Genomic DNA, 18945 nt, shown 5'->3' with positions numbered 1-18945 from the left:
TACTCTAAATTAAATGAAAGAAAATCTTCAAGTCAATAAAACTGGAAAAAGAGCAATCACCCAGTTTATGTTAATTATAGAGGGCGAAGCCCGAGGACGGCGCTTCAGGAGGAAAATAGGAACAACAATACATCGCAAACAAGGGATGGGACACCATGACCTTCCCTGTGACCTTCCTTTCCCGATCAGGCTGGTGAGGACTAAACTCACCGAGGACGCCATGGGGTGGGCACCATGCTGTCCTGCCCCCAGCCCAGCCACGCGGGTCAAAACTGAACATGCATACACCCTTCACTCCAAATTTCGATGCCCAAACTCTTTTTTATAAATATATTCCCTGAGGTACACCAAGGATGGGACAGACTGGGGAGACACCCACACTTCCACCACGGCCGAGGGACACGGGGCGGGCACGCGCCCCTCTGGGGCAGGCAGCCCCCCCAGAGCTGTGCCCAGCACACAGAGCACGCATGTCTGTGCCGCAGTGCCAAGCGAGAAGAGCAAGATGCAAACCCTCCAGGGTGGGACCACACCTTGGGGAAAGCATCATCCATGTGAACATGTCCTGTCATGTACACACGTGTCTGAACTGCATGGAGAACATCTGAGAAACACAGCCATCAGAGGCACATACATGCCTTGGACCTGAGGCTTCTACTCTGTTCTGTTGATTTTCTAAACAATGAAAAATGCCATTAAAATAGAGGAAGGGTTAGTCAGCATATCTGACTTCCTGTTCACACTAAAGATTCAACGAGTATTTTTGTAGAAATTTGATTGAAAGAAAAGGCCCCACCAGCAGAGATAAAAACTCATAAAAAGACAGAAGGCCCTTTCCTGTTTCCCCTCTGAGTCAATGCAAAATTATCTAAAAAGCAGCGCGTTTCCACTGTCCTTTCTATAACTCCCCACGACACAGAAAGCAGCTCTGGTTTCCATTTTCCTGCTGATAAAGCCTCGCTGGAATATATCCCGGCCAAGGCGAACGCCTGCCAGCCCTGCCCGCCACCAGCCTCACCCCCAGGCTACTCCGCTGCCGCTCAGGTGCCACAGCAGGCTGCCAAGCACGCCGCCTGCGTGCTGGGGGTGCAGTGCCCAGGGAACAGTGTGCCCGGGCGCGGCCTCGGTGTGCCGGGCGCCACACGGTTGGGCTCCGTTTGTGCGCAGAGCCAGACGCTGTGCGTGTCACTGTAGCGTGTGCAAACATCTCGCCGAGGGGGAAGAAGGACACGGGAGATGAACATGGAGGAGCAGGGCAGGCCATTTGGTGGTGGTGACCTCCCCTCGCATTTCCAGATGGAACAGGAGCAAACACAGGTGTCACTGCCCAGTTGGGCGAAGCGACCGGGGGCGGGCGGCCGTGGGAAGAGGGCAGCTGGAAGCCAGGTGGCCTGCGATGGGAGGACCTGACTCCAACAGGTTCTTCCCGGCCACGCGTGCAGAGGCTGGAGTCACTGCCCATCAGACACATGCTTCCCGCTGCTCCCTTAGTTTCCCTGCCCTAGGAGATGGATCTGTAAACACAGTGCTACGAGAGATGTCTGAGATTTTGCTGCCTATGGTTTCTTCTAGGATTTTTATGGTTTCACGGCTTACATTTAAGTCTCAACTATTTTGAGTTTATTCTTGTGTATGGTGTAAGAAAGTAGTCTAGTTTCTTTTTTTGCATGTATCTAATTTTCCACCATTTATTCAATAAACACAGTTTATTGAAGAGACTCTATTGCCTCCACTGTATACTCTTGCCTCCTCTGTCAAATATAAATAGAGCATAAAGCTGGGGTCAATTTCTGGGGTCTCTGTTCTATTCCATTGGTCTATATGCCTGTTCTTGTGCCAGTACCAGGCTGTTTTGATTACGGTGGCTTTATAGTATAACTTGATATCTGGTATTAGGATTCCTTCAACTTTTTTCTTCTTTCTCAAGATTGCTGAGGCTATTTGGGGGGTCTTTTTTGGTTCCATATAATTTTTGGAGTATTTGTTCTGGATCTGTGAAATATGCTGTTGGTATTTTGAAAGGGATTGCATTGAATCTGTAGATTGCTTTTGGGTAGTATGGACATTTTAATGATGTTGATTCTACCAATCCATGAACACAGAATATTCTTCCACTTGTTTATATCTTCCTCTATCTCTTTTTCAATGTCCTATAGTTTGTCCAGTACAAGGCTTTTACCTCCTGGGTTAAGTTTATTCATAGGTATCTTAATTTTTTTGTTGCAATGGTAAATGGAATTGTTTTCTTAGTTTCTCATTCAGAGAATTCATTACTGGTGTATAAAAAAGGCACTGAATTTTGGGGTTTTGATTTTGTATCCTGCTACATTGTGAAATGGGTTTATTAAATCTAGTAGTTTTTTGGTGGCGTCTTTGGAGTGTTCCAGGTACAATATCATGTCATCTGCGAATAATTAGAGTTTTACTGTGGGGCGCAGCCACAGTGTTTGGACAGGTTCAAGCCTTGGACTACTGAGAGGGCACAGTCCTCTCATTGCCACGTGCAAGTCCCAGCTTGGATGACAGAGGCCTCCCAGCACAATTATAGTCACAGCTATAGTTGTGAGCTTGAGCCTGTGATCCGAACACGTGGCCCCTTGTGCCTGAGTGATAGAGTTCAGGGGCATGTAGTGAAGTGGGACAGAAACCCACGAGAATGTTGTAAACAACCTGATCACGCCCTTACTTTGCCTCGTGGCATCTGCTATAAAATAAAGACACGGCTTGTGGGCGTGGTCACTGTCTCTCAGAAGCAGTGTCCCACCGAGACCCAGCTTTCATTCTCATGTCTGTCTTTTCTTAATCCTTTCATCACCCCCACTCGGGTTCACCTTGGCTGTGCCGGCGTGGCACATTTTACTTTCTCCTTTCCAATTTGAATGCTTTTTATTTCTTCTTGTCTGATAGCTGTGGCCAGCACTTCCAGTGCTATGTTGAATAAGAGTGGTGAAAGTGGACATCACTGTTTTGTTCCTGTTCTTAGGGGAAATGGTTTTAGTTTTTGCCCACTGAGTATGATGTTAGCTGTAGGTTCGTCATATATATGGCCTTTATCATATTGAGATATGCCCCTCTATTCCCACTTTGCTGAGTTTTTATCAAAAAATGGGTGTTGGATTTTGTCAAATGCTTTTTCCGCATCTATTGATACGATCATGTGATTTTTGTGTCTCAATTTGTTTATGTGATGTATCACATTTATTAATTTGCAAATATTGTACCAGCCTTGCATCCCTGGTATAAATCCCACTTGGTCATAGTGTATGATCTTTTTAGGACCCAATTTGCTAAAAATTTGTTGTTGATTTTAGCATTTATTTTCATCAGGGATATTGGCTGTAATTCTCTTTCTTTGTAGTGCCTTTATCTGCTTTTGGAATTAGGATAATGCTGGCCCCGTAAAGAAGCTTGGAAGTGTTCCTTCCTCTTGAATTTTCTGAAATAGTTTGAGGAGTATGGGTGTTAGTTATTCTTTGAATGTTTGGCAAAACTCCCCTATGAAGCCATCCAGACCAGGGCTTTCATTTGCTGGGAGTTTTTTCTTTTTCTTTTTTATTATTTTTTATTACTGCTTCTATTTCATCAGCTGTTATTGGCCTATTCAGATGTTCTGATTCCTCCTGATTCAGTTTTGGCAGATTGTATTTTTCTAGGAATTTGTCCATTTCATTCACATTGCCCAGCTTGTTGGCAAATAGTTGTTCATAGTCTTTTCTTAGACTACTTTGTATTTCTGTGGCGTCACTGGATACTTCTCCACTTTTGTTTCTGATTTAATTTATTAGAGTCCTCTGTCTTTGTTTCTTGATGAGTCTGGCTAACGGTTTATCAATCTTGATTATCTTTTCAAAGAACCAGCTCCTGGTTTCATTGATTTTTTTGTATTTTCTTTTTCAGTCTCTATGTCATTTATTTCTGCTCTAATCTGTATTATTTCCTCCCTTCTACTTCCTCTGGGCTTTTCTTGTTGTTCTCTTTCTAATTCTTTAAATTGTAGGGTTAAATCGTTTATTACTAATTTTTCTTGTTTTTTTTGTTTGTTTGTTTTTGAGGTAGGACTGTAGTGCTATCAACTTCCTTCTCAGGGCTGTTTTTGCTGTGTCCCAGAGATTTTGGGTTGTTGTGTGTTCATTTTCATTTGTTTCCAGGAAGTTTTTGATTTCTTTCTAAATCTCATTGTAACTCATTCATTGTTTAATAACATGCTATTTAGTTGCTAAGTGTGTGAATGTTTGGGGGTGTTTTTACTATAGTTGATTTCTAATTTCATTCCACTGTGACCTGAGAAGATGCCTTATATGATTTCAATCTTCCTGAACTTGTAGAGACTTGTTTTGTGTCCTAATGTGTGGTCTACCTTTGTGAATGATCCATGTGCACTTGAGAGGAATGTATATTCTGCAGCTTTGGGGTGAAATGTTCTATATATGTCAATTAAATCCATCGATCCAGTGTGTCCTCTAGAGTCACCGTTTCCTTAATTCTTTGTCTGGAAGACCTATCCGCTGAAGTCAGCGAGGTGTTAAAGTCCCCTACAATGACTGTATTATTGTCAATCTCTCCCTTAAAGTCCTCTAGTGTTTTTTTTTTTTATATATTTAGATGCTCCTATATTGGGTGCATATATGTTTACCAGGGTTATATCCTCTTGTTGGACTGATCCCTTTAGTATTATGTAGTAACCTTTGCTGTTTCTTGTGATGGCCACCCTTTTGAATTCTATTTTGTCAGATGTGAGTATTGATAACCCAGCTTTTTTGTTTGTTTGTTTCCATTTGCATGGAAAATTTTTTCCCATCCTTTTACTTTCATCCTACATGAGTCTTTTGTCCTGAGGTGGGTCTCTTGTAGACAGCACATAGTTAGGTCATGTTTTTTTTAATCCATTCAGCTATCCTATGTCTTTTGATTGGAGCATTTAATCTATTTACATTTAAGATTATTATTGATAGGTACTTATTTATTGCCATTTTAATTCTGTATTTCTATGTTTCTCTATTTCTTCTTCTTGTTATAGCAGTCCTTTCAGTATTTTTGCAGTGCTGGTTTGGTGGTGATAAACTTCTTTATCCTTTTTTTTTTTTTTTTAAATCTGGGAATCTCTTTATTTCACTATATATTTTTGAATGACAGTCTTTCTGGATACAGTAATCTTGGTCTCAGATCCCTGTGTTCCATTACCTTGAGTACTTCATGCCATTCCCTTCTGGCCTATAGAGTTTCTGATGAGAAATCAGCTGACAGCCTTATGGGAGCTCCTTTGTAGGTAACAAATTTGCTTTTCCCTTGCTGCCTTTAAGATTCTTTCCTTTGTCTTAATTTTTTTCGCATTTTAATTATGTGTCTGGTTGTGGGCCTGTTTGGGTTCTTCTTACTTGGGACTCTCTGTGCCTCCTGAATTGTGTGATTTTTCCCTTCATCAGGTTAGGGAAGTTTTCTACATTACTTTTTCAAACACATTCTTTATCCCTTGCTCAGTTTCTTCCCCTTCTGGCACACGTATTATGCAAATATTGTTACATTTCATGTTGTCCCACAGCTCCCTTAAGCTGTCCCACTGCTTTTATATTGTTTTTTCTTTTTGGTTTTCTGATTGAGTGAATTTTTCTACCCTGTCTTCTAATTCACTGATCTGATCCTCAGCTTCCCCTAATCTGCTTTGTATTCCTTCCAATGTGTTCCTTACTAGTGCTATTCATTCTTTATTTCCGACTCTTCTTTTCTCATAGTTGCTATATCTTTTCTCATGCTGTTGAACATCTTTACAATCACCATTCTGAACTCTATATCAGATAAATTTCATTTCTCCATTTATCTCTTCTTCTGGAGAATTGTCTTTGTCTTTCATTTGGGGTTTGTTTTTCTGTCTCCCCATTTTGGCTGCCTATTTGGGTTTGTGACTACGTATTACGTATTACGTAGTTCTACTGTGCCTCTCAATCTCTAGTGAAGGACATTGTCTAATGCTGTTTCTGACTAATTAGATCAGCAAAAACTCAAGCCTCCAGAGACCACCTCTGCCTGCAGCCTGACTGGATTCAGTCTTGAGTAGCCCTCAGGCAGTTGTCCACAGGTGGGTGAGAGTTTTTCCAACAGGGTGGGGCAACTGCTCCTGCCTGGAGGCTAGTTGTTATTCTCAGTTTCTTAATGGGCCTCAGAAACTCCACACCGTGGGGCAAGGTGTTTTCCAAGAGGGTGGGTCAACTATCTCCCCCTCCAGGTAAAAACTGCCTGGGTAGCAAAGGTCTGCCTGAGAAAGATGACCTCTGCAGCATGCGGGAATGACTCAGCCCAGGAAACCGGGGTGTCTGCTTTCTGAGCTCCCACCCCAGAGCCCCCAACCCTGGCTTCTGCTCACACAGCTCCAGTCCACTCTGCGCTCCCTCTGCTGGAGCCCAAGGTGAGTGGCTGCACACAGAATTTTGTGCACTGGCCCTTTAAGAGGGTGCCTGCATTTCCAGCGGTCTCTCCCTGGCAGACAGCAACCCTGCTGCTTTTCACAGCCAGATGTTAAGTGGGCACCTTTCTCAGTTCTGGTGCTCTCTGCTGGGGGCCCCAGCTTGGGGATTAGACCGGAGATCTCAGTGGCAACCCCCTCCCCCACAGCTTAGATATCTCTCCAGACCTTCAGCTGCTGTCTGTGGCCAGCCCTTTCATACTCCCACCCTTCCTACCAGTCTCTATTCGATGCTCCTTTACGTCCATGATTCCTCAGGGCAAAATTCTAGATGTTGAACTCCAAATGGCCAATGGTCCACACATTTAAAATATTGAAAATGCCCTGGCTCATGGCCACCCTCAGTGTGCCTGTGAGATGCTGTGAGCTGAAAAGCGTGCCTTCCTGCAGGCTTCAAGCCACAGCCTTGGGCTCACAGCATGCCTGACCCTCCTCACCAGGAACAATGACAGGGTTATGGTCAGGATTCCAGAAAAGGCATCTGACACACCACTTACACAAGAGCACCACGTCCTTCACCCACTGTCCTTTCCTACAATAGCCTCCTTCATCCAACTCCAGGCACCAGGCACCTCTAATAGGGTCTGACCGTGTTGGTTACCATTCACACACTTGGACAGTAAGGCTGACTGAAGGAGCTGGACTCGGATCCGTGGTCCTAGGGGTGCGGGAAAGGATCGGACTCTGGAGGGGCACACAGGAAGCTGGAGATTTTCCATATCTTGATTTGGTGGTGGTTACGTGACTATGTATCAAAACTCACAGAACAGGACATTTAAAGGGGTGAATTGTGCTGTATACAAATTATACCTCAATAAATCTGACTTAAAAACAAACAATCCCGCAAGAAGGACGTCTGCGTGGTATGATGTGGCGCCTAGGACTGGTCACCCACCCACCTGCTGCCCTTCCATCTCGAGCTCACTCCACATCCACGTTAAGCATTAACTCAACACCCTCTATACTCGCAAGTTCAACCACAGCCTGTGTGAGTGCACCACCCCAGCCAGGGCCACCACCCCAGCCAGGGCCACCACCCCAGCCAGGGCCACCACCCACCGGCCTTCTCCAGATAGAACAGTGTTCAGACTGAGGCCCCGCATCGTCCTCTCCTTCTTTGATCTGCCTTCTCCCCTTTGGGGAGACCTGCCTGGACCACCAGGAACTAGGTATTTTCCCTCCTGCCTCCACCTCAAAGGCTCTCAACTCTGGCCCAAGCTGCTTGTCAAAACCACCGATGCACTTCCCAGGAGGTCCTGTGTCACTGGGCGAGTGTGGGAAGAAACTGGGGTTGTGTTTTGCTTTTTTTAAAGGACCCCAGTCTCAAAAATGAGAGAGGGAAGTGAGATCACAGACCCTACAGACATTAAAGGATAATAAAGAAATATTAGGAACAACTTTATGCCAACACGTTTGATAACTCAGATGAAATGGACAGCTTCCTCGAAGCACACAAGTCACGAGGACTGACTCAAGGAGACAGTACATCTTAGCAGCCCTACGTCGAGAAAAGGAATTCGTAAGTAAAAGCCTCCCCACAGAAAACCCCACATGCTTCACTGGTGAATTCTAGCAAACATTTAAGGAAGAAACAACACCAGACCTACACAAGCTCTTCTTTAAAAATATAAATGGAGAGGGAACACTTCCTAAATCATTGTGGGGGGCCACATTACCCTGATACCAAAAGCAGACAGAAATATCACAAGGAAAGAATTCAAGCCTGGCCAGGGAGCTCAGCTGGTTAGAGCTTTGCACCGATACACCAAGGCTGTGGGTTCAATGGCCAGTCAGAACACACACCAGAATCGACCAATGAATGCACGGATAAGTGGAACAATACATCGATGTGTGTGTGTGTCTCTGTCCCACTGTCACTCTCTCTCTCTCTTAAGTGTGGTTGTGCCAGGAACGCAAGGTTGTTTAACATTCAAAAATCAATTAATATAATCCATTGTATTTATGAAAAAGAAAAACCGTACAAACATCTCAATAGATAAAGAAAAAACATATGACATGATTCAATATCCACTAATAATAAAAACTTTCAGCAAACCAGAAAACGTCCTCCACCCCATCAAAGGCATCTGTATAAAACATTCATCTAACATCATATTTAATAAAAAAAAAAAAAAATAGGTTTTTTCTTCCTCAGGCCAGAAACAGGTAAGAATGTAGACTTCTGCCCTAACCGGTTTGGCTCAGTGGATAGAGCGTTGGCCTGCGGACTGAGGGGTCCTGGGTTCGATTCGGGTCAAGGGCATGTACCTTGGTTGTGGGCACATCCCCAGCGGGAGATGTGCAGGAGGCAGCTGATCGATGTTTCTCTATCATCGATGTTTCTAACTCTCTATCTCTCTCCCTTCCTCTCTGTAAAAAATCAATAAAATATATTTTAAAAAAAAGAATGTCGACTTCTACCACTTCTGTTAAACAGTGTATGGAAAATCTTGGACAATGAGATAAAAGAATAAAGAGAAATAAAAAGCAATGAAATTGGAAAGAAATTAGTAAAATAGTCCCTATTCATAACTGTCTCACACAAATAAGTGAATTTAGAAAGGTCACATAAGCAAACAATATTTAAAGTCAATTGTATTTCTATACAGTAGCAATACAACTTGAAAAATAAACATGTTTTATATCCATTTATAATAACTCAAGACATAAGATACTTATGAATAAATGCGATAGAATGTGTGAGACTGTACGCTGCCCACTACAAACCACCAGGAGGAGTGAAGGGAGAACACAGGCAGCGAGCCAGCCCCTGCTCATCGCTGAGATGCTGTTAGAAGTCAATGTTCTCCAGACTGAGCCGAGGCACTGACGCCACGCCAGGCAGAACCCAGCAGGCTTTCCTGTGGAACCTGACCAGCTGATTTTACATTTATACGAAAATGCAAAGGACCCAGAACAGACAGAATAACCGAAAACAAAGCAGAGCTGCAAGGCTCACACTTCCTGACTCCAAGTTATTATGAAGCAACGTCCTGGAGAAGGCGTGGTTTGGGGGCTGCCGGGGGAATGAGCCATGTGGACCAGAATCGAGTCCAGAAACAAAGCCACCAGACACACTCCATTACTTTCCAAACATGCCAAGAGGGGTCAATGGGAAAGGATGGTTTCCTTCATAACAGTGCTGGGACAGCTGGGTCACCTTATGCAAACACGAACCTAATCCTTAGCTCGGTCCAGGCGCACAGTAACTCAAAATGCATATTAGATCTAAATATAAAAGCAAACATTTTCAGAAGGAAACAATCTTTATGACTATGGGTTAGGCAAGGATTTCTTAAAGAGGGCACAAAAAGCACAATCTACTGAAAACAATTGATAAAACTGGGTTCAGTCAGAATGAATTTGTCCTTAAAAGATAGCGTTAATAAAATAAAAAGCCATGCCAGAGGCTCAGAGAAAATATCTGCCATAAAAACACCTGGCAAAAGATTGAATTCAGAACATGTGAACACTTACAGATCAAATGTAAGAAGACAGCCCAATTTAAAAGACAGTGGAAGATTTGATCAGATACTTAAAAGAATATATACAAATAGCTAATAAACACAAGAAAACATACTCAACTGGACCCAATGATACAGCACTACAACACATCCACTAGAATAGCTAAAATTAAAGACTGACGACAGCAAGTGTTGGCAAGGAGGCGAACAACTGCACACACATGAGCAGTGAGGGTGAAAATGATACATCCACTTTGGAAAGCAGCCTGCAGCTTCTTATGCTTAAATACTCAGTTCCCAGCCACCCGCTCCTGGGGAGGTGCTCGGGGAAAGGAAACGCATGTGCACACTAAGCTTTGCACACAAGTGCACAGATCATTTTTTATTGTGATGAGAAGCACATAAGAGTTACCATTTCAACCATTTAAAAGTGCAATCAGTGACACAGTACATTCACAATGCTATGCAACATCACCACTATCTATTTCTAGAACATTTTATCTCGAAAGGAAACCCTGTGCATATTAAGCAGCCTCCCAATTTTCCCTCCTTCAAACCCTGGCAGCCTGCTTTCTGACTCTGTAATTTGCCTATTCTGGACATTCCATATACATTAAATCATAACTATGTGTTCTTGTATGTGTTTTCACTTGGCACGTTTCAGGGGCCATCGGCTGTAGCCTGTGCCAGTGCCCCTTCCTGTGTGGCCAAGTAGTGTCCCTCTGTCTGACGGACCACACTGGGTCACCAGTCGCCCAGGGATGGACATGAGGGCAGTTGCTCACGTCCTTGCCAGCTTCTGGCTGTTGTTAATGGTGCTGCTATGACTGGTTGTGCAAAGTGTTTATCTCAATATCTGTTTTCAGTTCTTTTGCATAGATGCCCACAAGTGGGATTGCTGGGGCACATGGGGACTCCATGCTGAACTGCTCGAGGAATCTCTCAACTGTTTTCCAAAGTAGCTGTGCCATTTTATGTTCACACCAGCAATGCAGCAGGGTTCCACTTCTCCATGCGTTCACCAATACTTATTTCCATTTTTTAGAAATAAAAGTCATTCTGGGAAGTGGGAAGTGGTCTCTCACTGTGGTTTTGAGTTCCATGTCCCTAGTGACTAACAATGTTAAGCATCTTTTCATGCGCTTACTCACTGTACTGGCTGTTTGTCCTGTGTTGGCTTGTAGCTCACAGCACTTACATTCAAAACAACAATAAACAGGGAGCAATCCAAACATCCACCAACAGGTGAATGAATCAAAAAGCCATCGCACACCCAGAAACGAAACAGGAGTCAGCAATAAAAAGACACGGGAGCCCTGGCCAATTTGGCTGTGGCTAGTGTCGGCCTGTGGACTGAAGGTCCCGGGTTTGATTCCGATCAAGGGCACATGCCCGGGTTGCGGGCTCAATCCCCAGTAGGGGACGTGCAGGAGGCAGCCGATCCATAATTCTCTCTCACCACTGATGTTCCTCTCTCTCTCCCTCTCCCTCTCCCTTCCTCTCTGAAATCAATAAAAAAAAAGAAAAAGAAAAAGAAAAAAGAAATACAGTTTATTGACAAGGTATACTCAGCAACAGGGAAGTCTCAGGAACACCGTGGGAGTGAAAGAAGCTGGACACAGGAAACTCTTGAACAAATCTCATCTACAATAACCTAATCTCAGCAGATGAGTGATTGCCTGGGGCAGGTGCGTGCAAGGAGGGAAGAGGGAATTTGGGGAGGGCTCCCAGGACAAGCAATCTGTCTCCAGGGCTCAACGCTGGTGCAACAGAACTGACATGGCCTGGCCGGAGTTTATCCACCCACCTCTAGTGGCAGGTGCATAACTGTATGCGTTAGTCAACACTCACTGAACAGTGTGCTAAAATAAGTACCTTTATTGTATGCAAATCATACCTCAATAGAAGTGGTTAATGAGACACTGTTTCTACAGATCAGCATCACAGTCTAATGGGAACCCAGAGTGAGGCCCATGCCCTGCCTCGCCCTTCCTGTTGCCCAAGAGATGCACCCAGAGGGCGGGGTGCTTAGCCCCAGGCTCTTAACCCCCTGGTGCACTTGAATCCCCGGCTGGGCCCGGCGCTGGGGTGGAGCCAGAACCTGTTCCTCCTGCGGTTCTGAGGCCTCGGTGCCCCCCCCCCCCCCCCCCCGCAGGGACCACGCCCTGAAGCGCTCACTCTCGCCTCATGTTCAGTGGGTGTGGAACGCAGGCTGAGCTGTAGATAAAGCCCTGGCCCTTGCTGGGGGCTGGAGCCTCACTGCAGGAAATGACAGGCTAATTCAGAAGAGGGTGTTCACAGCCCCACAGGCAACAGGACAAGCACAGGTAAGGCCTCACTTCAGCCCGCTTCCCAACCCCTCCCCCAGCGGGCCTGGCCCCCTCCTGCCCCACAGGGCTGTGCTCTCCTTTGGGAGGGCACCCGCCCCTGCCCAGGGGCCTGGCACACGGGGTCCAGGACTCCTGAGCCCACCGCCCCTGAGCGCCCACCACGTGCTCAGGGCGCCGCCATCCTGAGCTCCCATAACCATTCTCAGCCACCCTGGCCCCGCCCCTGCCTCCAGACCCCAGGGCCAAGCACAAGCACCCTGACACCACAGGCCAATCAGTTTGCGGGGGACGGCAGGCCTGACCCAGAAACCCCTCCCATCTGCCTATTCATTTCCTAGGACGGGGGGGGACCCTGGCCAGGGCCCTCCTTCCCACCACCTTCTTCCCTTGCCCATCAGGTCCTCCCCCATCGTATACTCTTGGTCCACCTCCCCCACCCCCCAGACCACTCCTCAGGTCCCCAGTGACCTCCATGCACAGGTCCGCCAATTCTCAGTCCTCGCCTCACTGGGCCCCTGGCCCGGCAGCCCTTCCTCCCCAAGCACCTTCCGCGGTGCTCCGCCCTCACACATGCCCGTGGCTTTCTCCTGCTCCCTGGCCATGCCTTCCTGGTCCATCAGCCTGGGACCTCTTTTCCTCCTCGACTCACCCACCTCCCTGGCGTAAAAACATCCGCTCTGTGCGGGCATCACCGGCCCAGGCCGCTTTCCCAACTCCTTCCAGGTGTGGGACGAGCCCACACTGCCTCCTCCTGGGGGGCGATGGAGCTTACCAGGCACTGCCTGGAGAGCTGGCCATCCTCTCGAATTCTGTGTCTCGGGGGATGTCTGAGCCAAGAATCTCAGGGTCACCTGTTCCTCTACTGCTCCAGCCACCGGGGGCTCCGTTTCCATGACACCCAGAATCTGGCCAGACCCCCCACCCAGTGGCCACGGCGCCCTCTGGCCCTGCCCACGTGTGCTCAGATGGACGCCTGCCCCTCCCTCCCTGTCACTCTGCCCCTCGCCTACACCACTGGCTCAGGGAGGCCCAGGCCACCTGATTTCAAATCCCAAACACCCCCAACTCGTGGCTCCCTTGAGGGTCTGGACCCCACACTTTCTCCCTCCAGGCACTAAGGCTCCATGGATGACACGATCTAATACATTTCTCTCTGTAGTCGTCCGTCTCCTCAACTTGACCGTGACCTCCCACAGGGCAGCCCTTCTGTCTCTTGGTTTCTCGCTGTAATTGGTGCTCAGTGAACACGTTCCGGGAAGCAGGGAGGCTCCACGCAGGGCACTAATCTGTGAGGAGAGAGGCCTTACACCCCACTCCTTCACCTCTAAAAAATGGGTGATGGGGCATCACCTACAGGGTCAGAGACCCGCCGGTTCCCTGGCTGCCTGGGTGGCACAGCTCTGCTGCGACCGGACCTCAACGCCCCCCAAAGAGCTGGGAAGCAGGGCCGAGTCGGAGGTGGACGGGAGCGGGGTGTGCGCCCGCACGTTCTCCAGGCGGCGGCTCAAGGCCACACACACCACCCCAGGCTCGGGGTCGAGCCCGCGGTGCCCTCCCCAGGCCACAGAAAACAGTGGTCAACACAACAGTGAAAACTGTCACACGGAGGAGAGAACAGAGGGCCCAGCTTCAGCCCCCGTTCTGGGCAGGCCCCGGAAGTCCTGCCAAAAATCTAAAGGCACGTCCAGCGCCACCCAGAGGCCAGATCAAAGCACGCTGTGCGCTGCTGGGAAAAGCAACTCACACTTCTTGCACCAGGACAGGAAAACAGAAAATCAAAAACTAGACTCCAGGCAACTTTTACTTTGCGGACTTGCCATTTTCATGCCTTTTCTGTTAGTGCAGGTTAAGGTTCCGCACACACCCTCTGCTCAATGAAAGAGGCAGCAGGCTGCCCCGGGCCGTGGGAGCGTGGAGGCTCCGGCCCGCCTTGGCTTTCACTGCTGCAGGGGAAAGGGTTTCTCCCCTAGAACGAGGACTGCGGGGTCTGGGCGGAGGCCTCCCACCCACGGCCAAGGGCCCAGGGCCCGGGGCCCGGGGCCCGGACAGCACAGACTGCCCCTGCTCACCCTCCGTTGCTGGGTGACGCGCTGCTGCTGAACGTTCAGGGTTAGGGTCTTGGCGACCTGCCGAGGGCAGGCTATCTGTGAAGCTGTGTTTTAGGGCTCACGGAGTGTTAGTCACAGGGCTGGTGGCTCCTGCCTCACCGAGCGCTCAGGGAGGCCGCATCACCGCACTAAGCTGTGTAGCAAGAGGGGTTTCTACAGTCCAATGCCATTTAAAACAATTTAAATTCAGACATGGAAACCTAGAATGTTTAAAATAGGTATTATATTACCCTTCTTAAAATTTAATTTTAAAATTACAAAAATAATTCCATTTATAAGAAACAAACAAACAGAAGTGTATATAAGGGAAAAGGTATGGGTTTCTCCCCTTTTCCCCTCCACTCCCTGCCCCTCCCCCAATGCACATGCACACCCCCCACACCCTTCCCTCCCACCCATGTCTAACTGCGGACACCTTTGCTCTCAGCTGTGTCCCTAGAGGCTGGAGCAGCGCCCGCCCCCTCGTCGGCAGCGGGCACTCCTTAATTATCTATTCCATTAAGCGTGTGACCTTCCAGGCCAGTTTCTAGACTAAGGACCTCCACACACAAACACAGGATCACTTCATGCGTGTGACACTAAGGGGGGCGTCTGCACTTCTTTTAAAGTAAACCTCTGAACTCTTTCCTGAAGAGAAGGGCCCTATGGCATGTTTCTGGGAGGAAAATGGGGTACTTAGGTTATTATTAACGTTTTATTATGGAGAATTTTACAAATACACAGAAGTGGACAGAACAGCATAACAAATCCTCAGGCACCCTCACCTAGACCCAACAGCCGTCCATACGTGGATGGATCCCAAACAAAATGTCATTTCCTCTGCAAACACTGCAGTACCTACGGCGAAAAGGTGAAGATCTTTTTAACGTAACCGCCGTGCTGTTATTAAGGAATATGAGTACCCCTTAAAATCATCATTTGCCCATCAGATGTCCAACTCTCTCATAACGACCATAATTTTTGAAAGGAGTGATTCTGGGTCAGTCACTGGTCTGACCGCATTTCAGTCAAAGCTGCGACCCTGGCATGCGGCTAGGAGTGATCCAGGAGAGGGCTCGGCTCCGCTTTCACGGACAGCATCTGAGGTTTTTAAGCCAAATAACGGGTCCCGTCCCACCAGAGGGAGACTCACACAGGTGTGAGGCTGGGGCAGGGCGCTGGGCTGCTGCAGGGCCCGGCAGCAGCAGGAAGCCGCCCAGGCCTGCATGAGGAGGGTCAGGAAGCTGGAAAGTGACCGCTCCAAGGAGCTGGGGCCAGCCGGTGCGCTAGTCCCACGGAGGCCTTGACTGGCTGCTGAGTCCCGGCCGGCTCTGCGCGAGGCCCACAGCAGGCAGGCAGGCTGGACGCGGCTCTGAGTCGTGCCATCTCCAGTGCAGGGCAACAGCCCGACCTGCCTGCTCTCGCCCCGGACTCGCCTCAAGGCAGCCAGAATGAGCCAGGGAGAGAGGGCCTTCCATGCCTCTGTCACTCTCGGGCCACTTTCCTTCGTACCTTCTATCCTCCCGTCTGGACCGGAGAAAGGACCGGAGAAAGGTCGAGGGAGAAACAGCGTCCCCAGCAGAGAACTTCAAGGACCAAAGCTCTCTCTCAGGGACAACCTCAAAAGTCACCGATGATGAACTCACACAACCAGCCACCACCCTGCTCGCCTGGGCAGGGAACAGGCCACCACGTTGCTCCAAGAAACACCCGGGGGCAGAGCATGGGAGCCACTGCCTGCCACCTCACCTTCCTCGGAATTCTTTTAACCAGGAAATTCTTAGCACGAAGGGGAAAGCCGCTGTGAATTTTGAACACCCAGGAAGCTAATTCACTTGTACAGCTGCAGGGCCTAATCCAGGGACACCGGGGCGCCCCAGACATAGGTCCCAGGAGCTCTGGCCCCAGGCTCCCCACACAAGACATCAAGGTTCGGGTCAGGAGGCGCCTCCGCAGCCCTCTCCAGCCACGCTCCCAGTCCCGCCCACCTCTCCCGTCACCAGAAATGGGACACAGCGGGAGGGGCGGGGGCCTGGGCCGGTCCCCGGGGTGTAGGGGAGGTGGACTCCCTCCAGAAGCAGAGACAGCCGTTGATCTCCGCGATGCATTATTGATATTGCCGTGTGCTGGCACCGGGAGCGCCCTCCCCTCGGAGCCGGCTGTCAGGGTGCACTCCCAGCGCTGGCCTGGGTGCCTGCCTGGGGTGGCGACAGCCCTGGAGAGAACATGGGCCTCAGACTACCCTCACAGTGGGGGTCGGCTCTCTTCCCCCAGGCACACTGTGGGCTGGCCTTGCAGCCACACCTTAGCCCAGGGCTCCTGGCCAGGCCGCCATAGCCCTGTCCCCAGGGGAGAGGTCTCTGCAAGGTTCCATCTTCCAACAGACAGAGTGCTGGGCAGGAGGCTGGGCAGAGGCACCCAGGGCACCATTCCAGAGGGCACAGAGGACGGTGCAAAGCCCATTACAGGGGCCAGTCTCCCTCCCACAACAGCTCCAGGTGCTGCAACACCCGCCAGGGAGGGAGCCCCGGGGAGGGGCCCAGCGGAGCGGCCTCAGTTCGGCCATTAGCTTTTATTTCTTGTTGGATTCACCTGCTGGGTGTGCTACAGCCACATCAGCCTAGCCCTAGGGACGTGACGCCCAGGGGGACAGTTCTCGCCCACAGAAATGCCCACTGCGTCCCTCACGCCTGCCCTTTCCTCCTGGCAGCACATGGAGCCGGGTCCTCAGAGCAGGCCGCTTTCTCCTTCTTCCCTCTGGCAGGCCATGCGGCAGCCACCAACAGTTCAAGTGACAATCGGGGCATTATCTCTTCCCGAAGCTGGCCCCGCTGCTGCCTGGGTCGCCTATTTCTGGGGCACAGCAATCATCCCCAAATAACGGCTGGGCCCCGGGCCTGGGGCAGAACGAGGTGAGAGGTGACGCCAGCATGTCACTTCGCCCCTGGGAATTTCCACTCAGTGGCACCCGGTGGATTTGAGCAGACTCAGAGCAGGAGGGCGGCTGCTTGGCCCCAAGTGCGGTCTGGCCTGGGGCCTGGGGCCGCAGGGCCTGGGAGGTGCTCCGTGCCCAGGGAGGGTGACACCACCCGAGCAGAGCCCCTCCCTGTGGCACACACTCCAGACCACAGGCCCCGCGTGCAACCACAGGCCTCCTTTCAGCGAACCCCGCACCGTGCTGCCAGGCACCCACCCCAACACCAAACCACTAAAGGCACAGGACGCCCGGACCCCCTCTCCTCCCACGTCGGCACTGCCCCCTGCCCCCCCCCCACCCCACCCCCGCGACTCAGCCCGCGGCGCTCGCCCGGCGGTGGCAACAGGTGCAGCGGCGGCGGCTGGGGTTCCGCCGGGTGCTCTGGAATCGCTCAGCCCAAACCCACTAGGGCCGGGGAGCCCGGCTGCAGCGCTCCCCGCAGGGCCGACCGGCCGCGTGGCCGAGCGCGGCCGGGCAGCGGCCTCCGAGGCAGACACAGCCGCGGCCCGGCCTCGCCCGGTGCCAGGAGCGCGCAGCCCCCAGCGTGTCCGCGCCCGCCCGCCGCCTGCGTCCCGGCAGGAGGGGACCGGGAGGGGAGGGGAGGGGCGTAGGGAGCCGGGCGGGGGGGGGGGGCGAGGGGGCCCGCCGCCCCGCGCACCTGCCCGGCCCAGCGCTCTGCCCGCCCCCTTACCTGGCGCGGTGGGTCCCGGCGGGGCGGCGGCGCGGGCGCAGGAATGGCGGCGGCGGCGGCGGCGGCGGCGGAGGCGGGGCCGGGCGCCCAGGCCGGTGTGCAGGGCGGCGGGGATGTGCGGGAGCGCGGGCGGCGCGGGAGAGCGAGCCGGAGGGCGCGCAGGCTCCGCCCTGCTCCGCCTCCCCTTCCCCTCCTCCTCTCCTTCCTTCCTCCCCTCCCGCCTGGCTCACCCCTCCTCCTCTCACCTCCCTTTCCCTCCCTCCCTGCACCTTCCTCCTCTCACCTCCCTTTCCCTCCCTCCCTGCACCTTCCTCCACTCCTCACCCCTCCTCTCACCCCTCTTTCCCTCCCTCCCTGCACCTTAACCCCCCCCCCCAGCCCTCCCCCCCAGGCCCCTGCTGGGTCCAGCACTAATTCTGATGAAGTGCCTACTTACCTCCTTACCCCTGCTAATGGACCAGCTTGTCCCTCTGGGAACCCAACCATACCCCACCCTTTCCAGCCCGCCCCCCACAATCCCTAAGGTTTGGACACCCCAGGCCTGGGAGGGCCCTGCTGGAACCTCCTGCACAGCATGAGCAAAGCATGTGGGCATGTGGGCAGCCAGGACACTTTTAAAGCATGTGGGCAGCCAGGACACTTTCGCGTTTGCTTCTAATCAGATCTGATGTGGGTAAGAGCATTTCAAACCAACCCCCGCCCCCCCCAGCACTTTCTCAGGTGAGGGCAGCAGGCGCCTTCTCCCATCTGGGTTTTTCCCAAGCCCTTCTGTACCCCTCTGCCAACTGTTTACAGGCTCACCATCTTTACACCTGATGCGGAGGTTCCTGGTGACACGTTTGTATGAACCTGAACCCGTGGGTGTGAGGCCCTGCGTGCCTGCTTCCACCTGAGGGAGACGTGATGGACCTGGGGCCATGGCTGGCCCGTGAGCAGGCC

The 18945-nt window shown here is 50.9% G+C and overlaps 1 protein-coding gene across 4 annotated transcripts in view; it reads right to left on the bottom strand.

Annotated features, from left to right (window-relative positions):
* Window positions 1-18182, bottom strand: part of SEMA4D (semaphorin 4D) — a 105058-nt gene extending 86876 nt beyond the window's left edge. For 2 of the 4 annotated variants that reach the window (XM_059656346.1, XM_059656347.1), the window contains exon 1: window positions 18007-18182. The gene's annotated coding sequence lies outside the window, so the exon portion shown is untranslated. The remainder of the gene's footprint in view (window positions 1-18006) is intronic. The other 2 variants (XM_059656343.1, XM_059656344.1) reach the window with 1 other exon arrangement.
* Between the last annotated feature and the right edge of the window lie 763 nt (window positions 18183-18945).

This window comes from Myotis daubentonii, chromosome 11, assembly GCF_963259705.1.
Source record: "Myotis daubentonii chromosome 11, mMyoDau2.1, whole genome shotgun sequence".
NCBI classification, from domain to species: domain Eukaryota; kingdom Metazoa; phylum Chordata; class Mammalia; order Chiroptera; family Vespertilionidae; genus Myotis; species Myotis daubentonii.
This window is presented reverse-complemented; position numbering and strand designations above follow the sequence as displayed.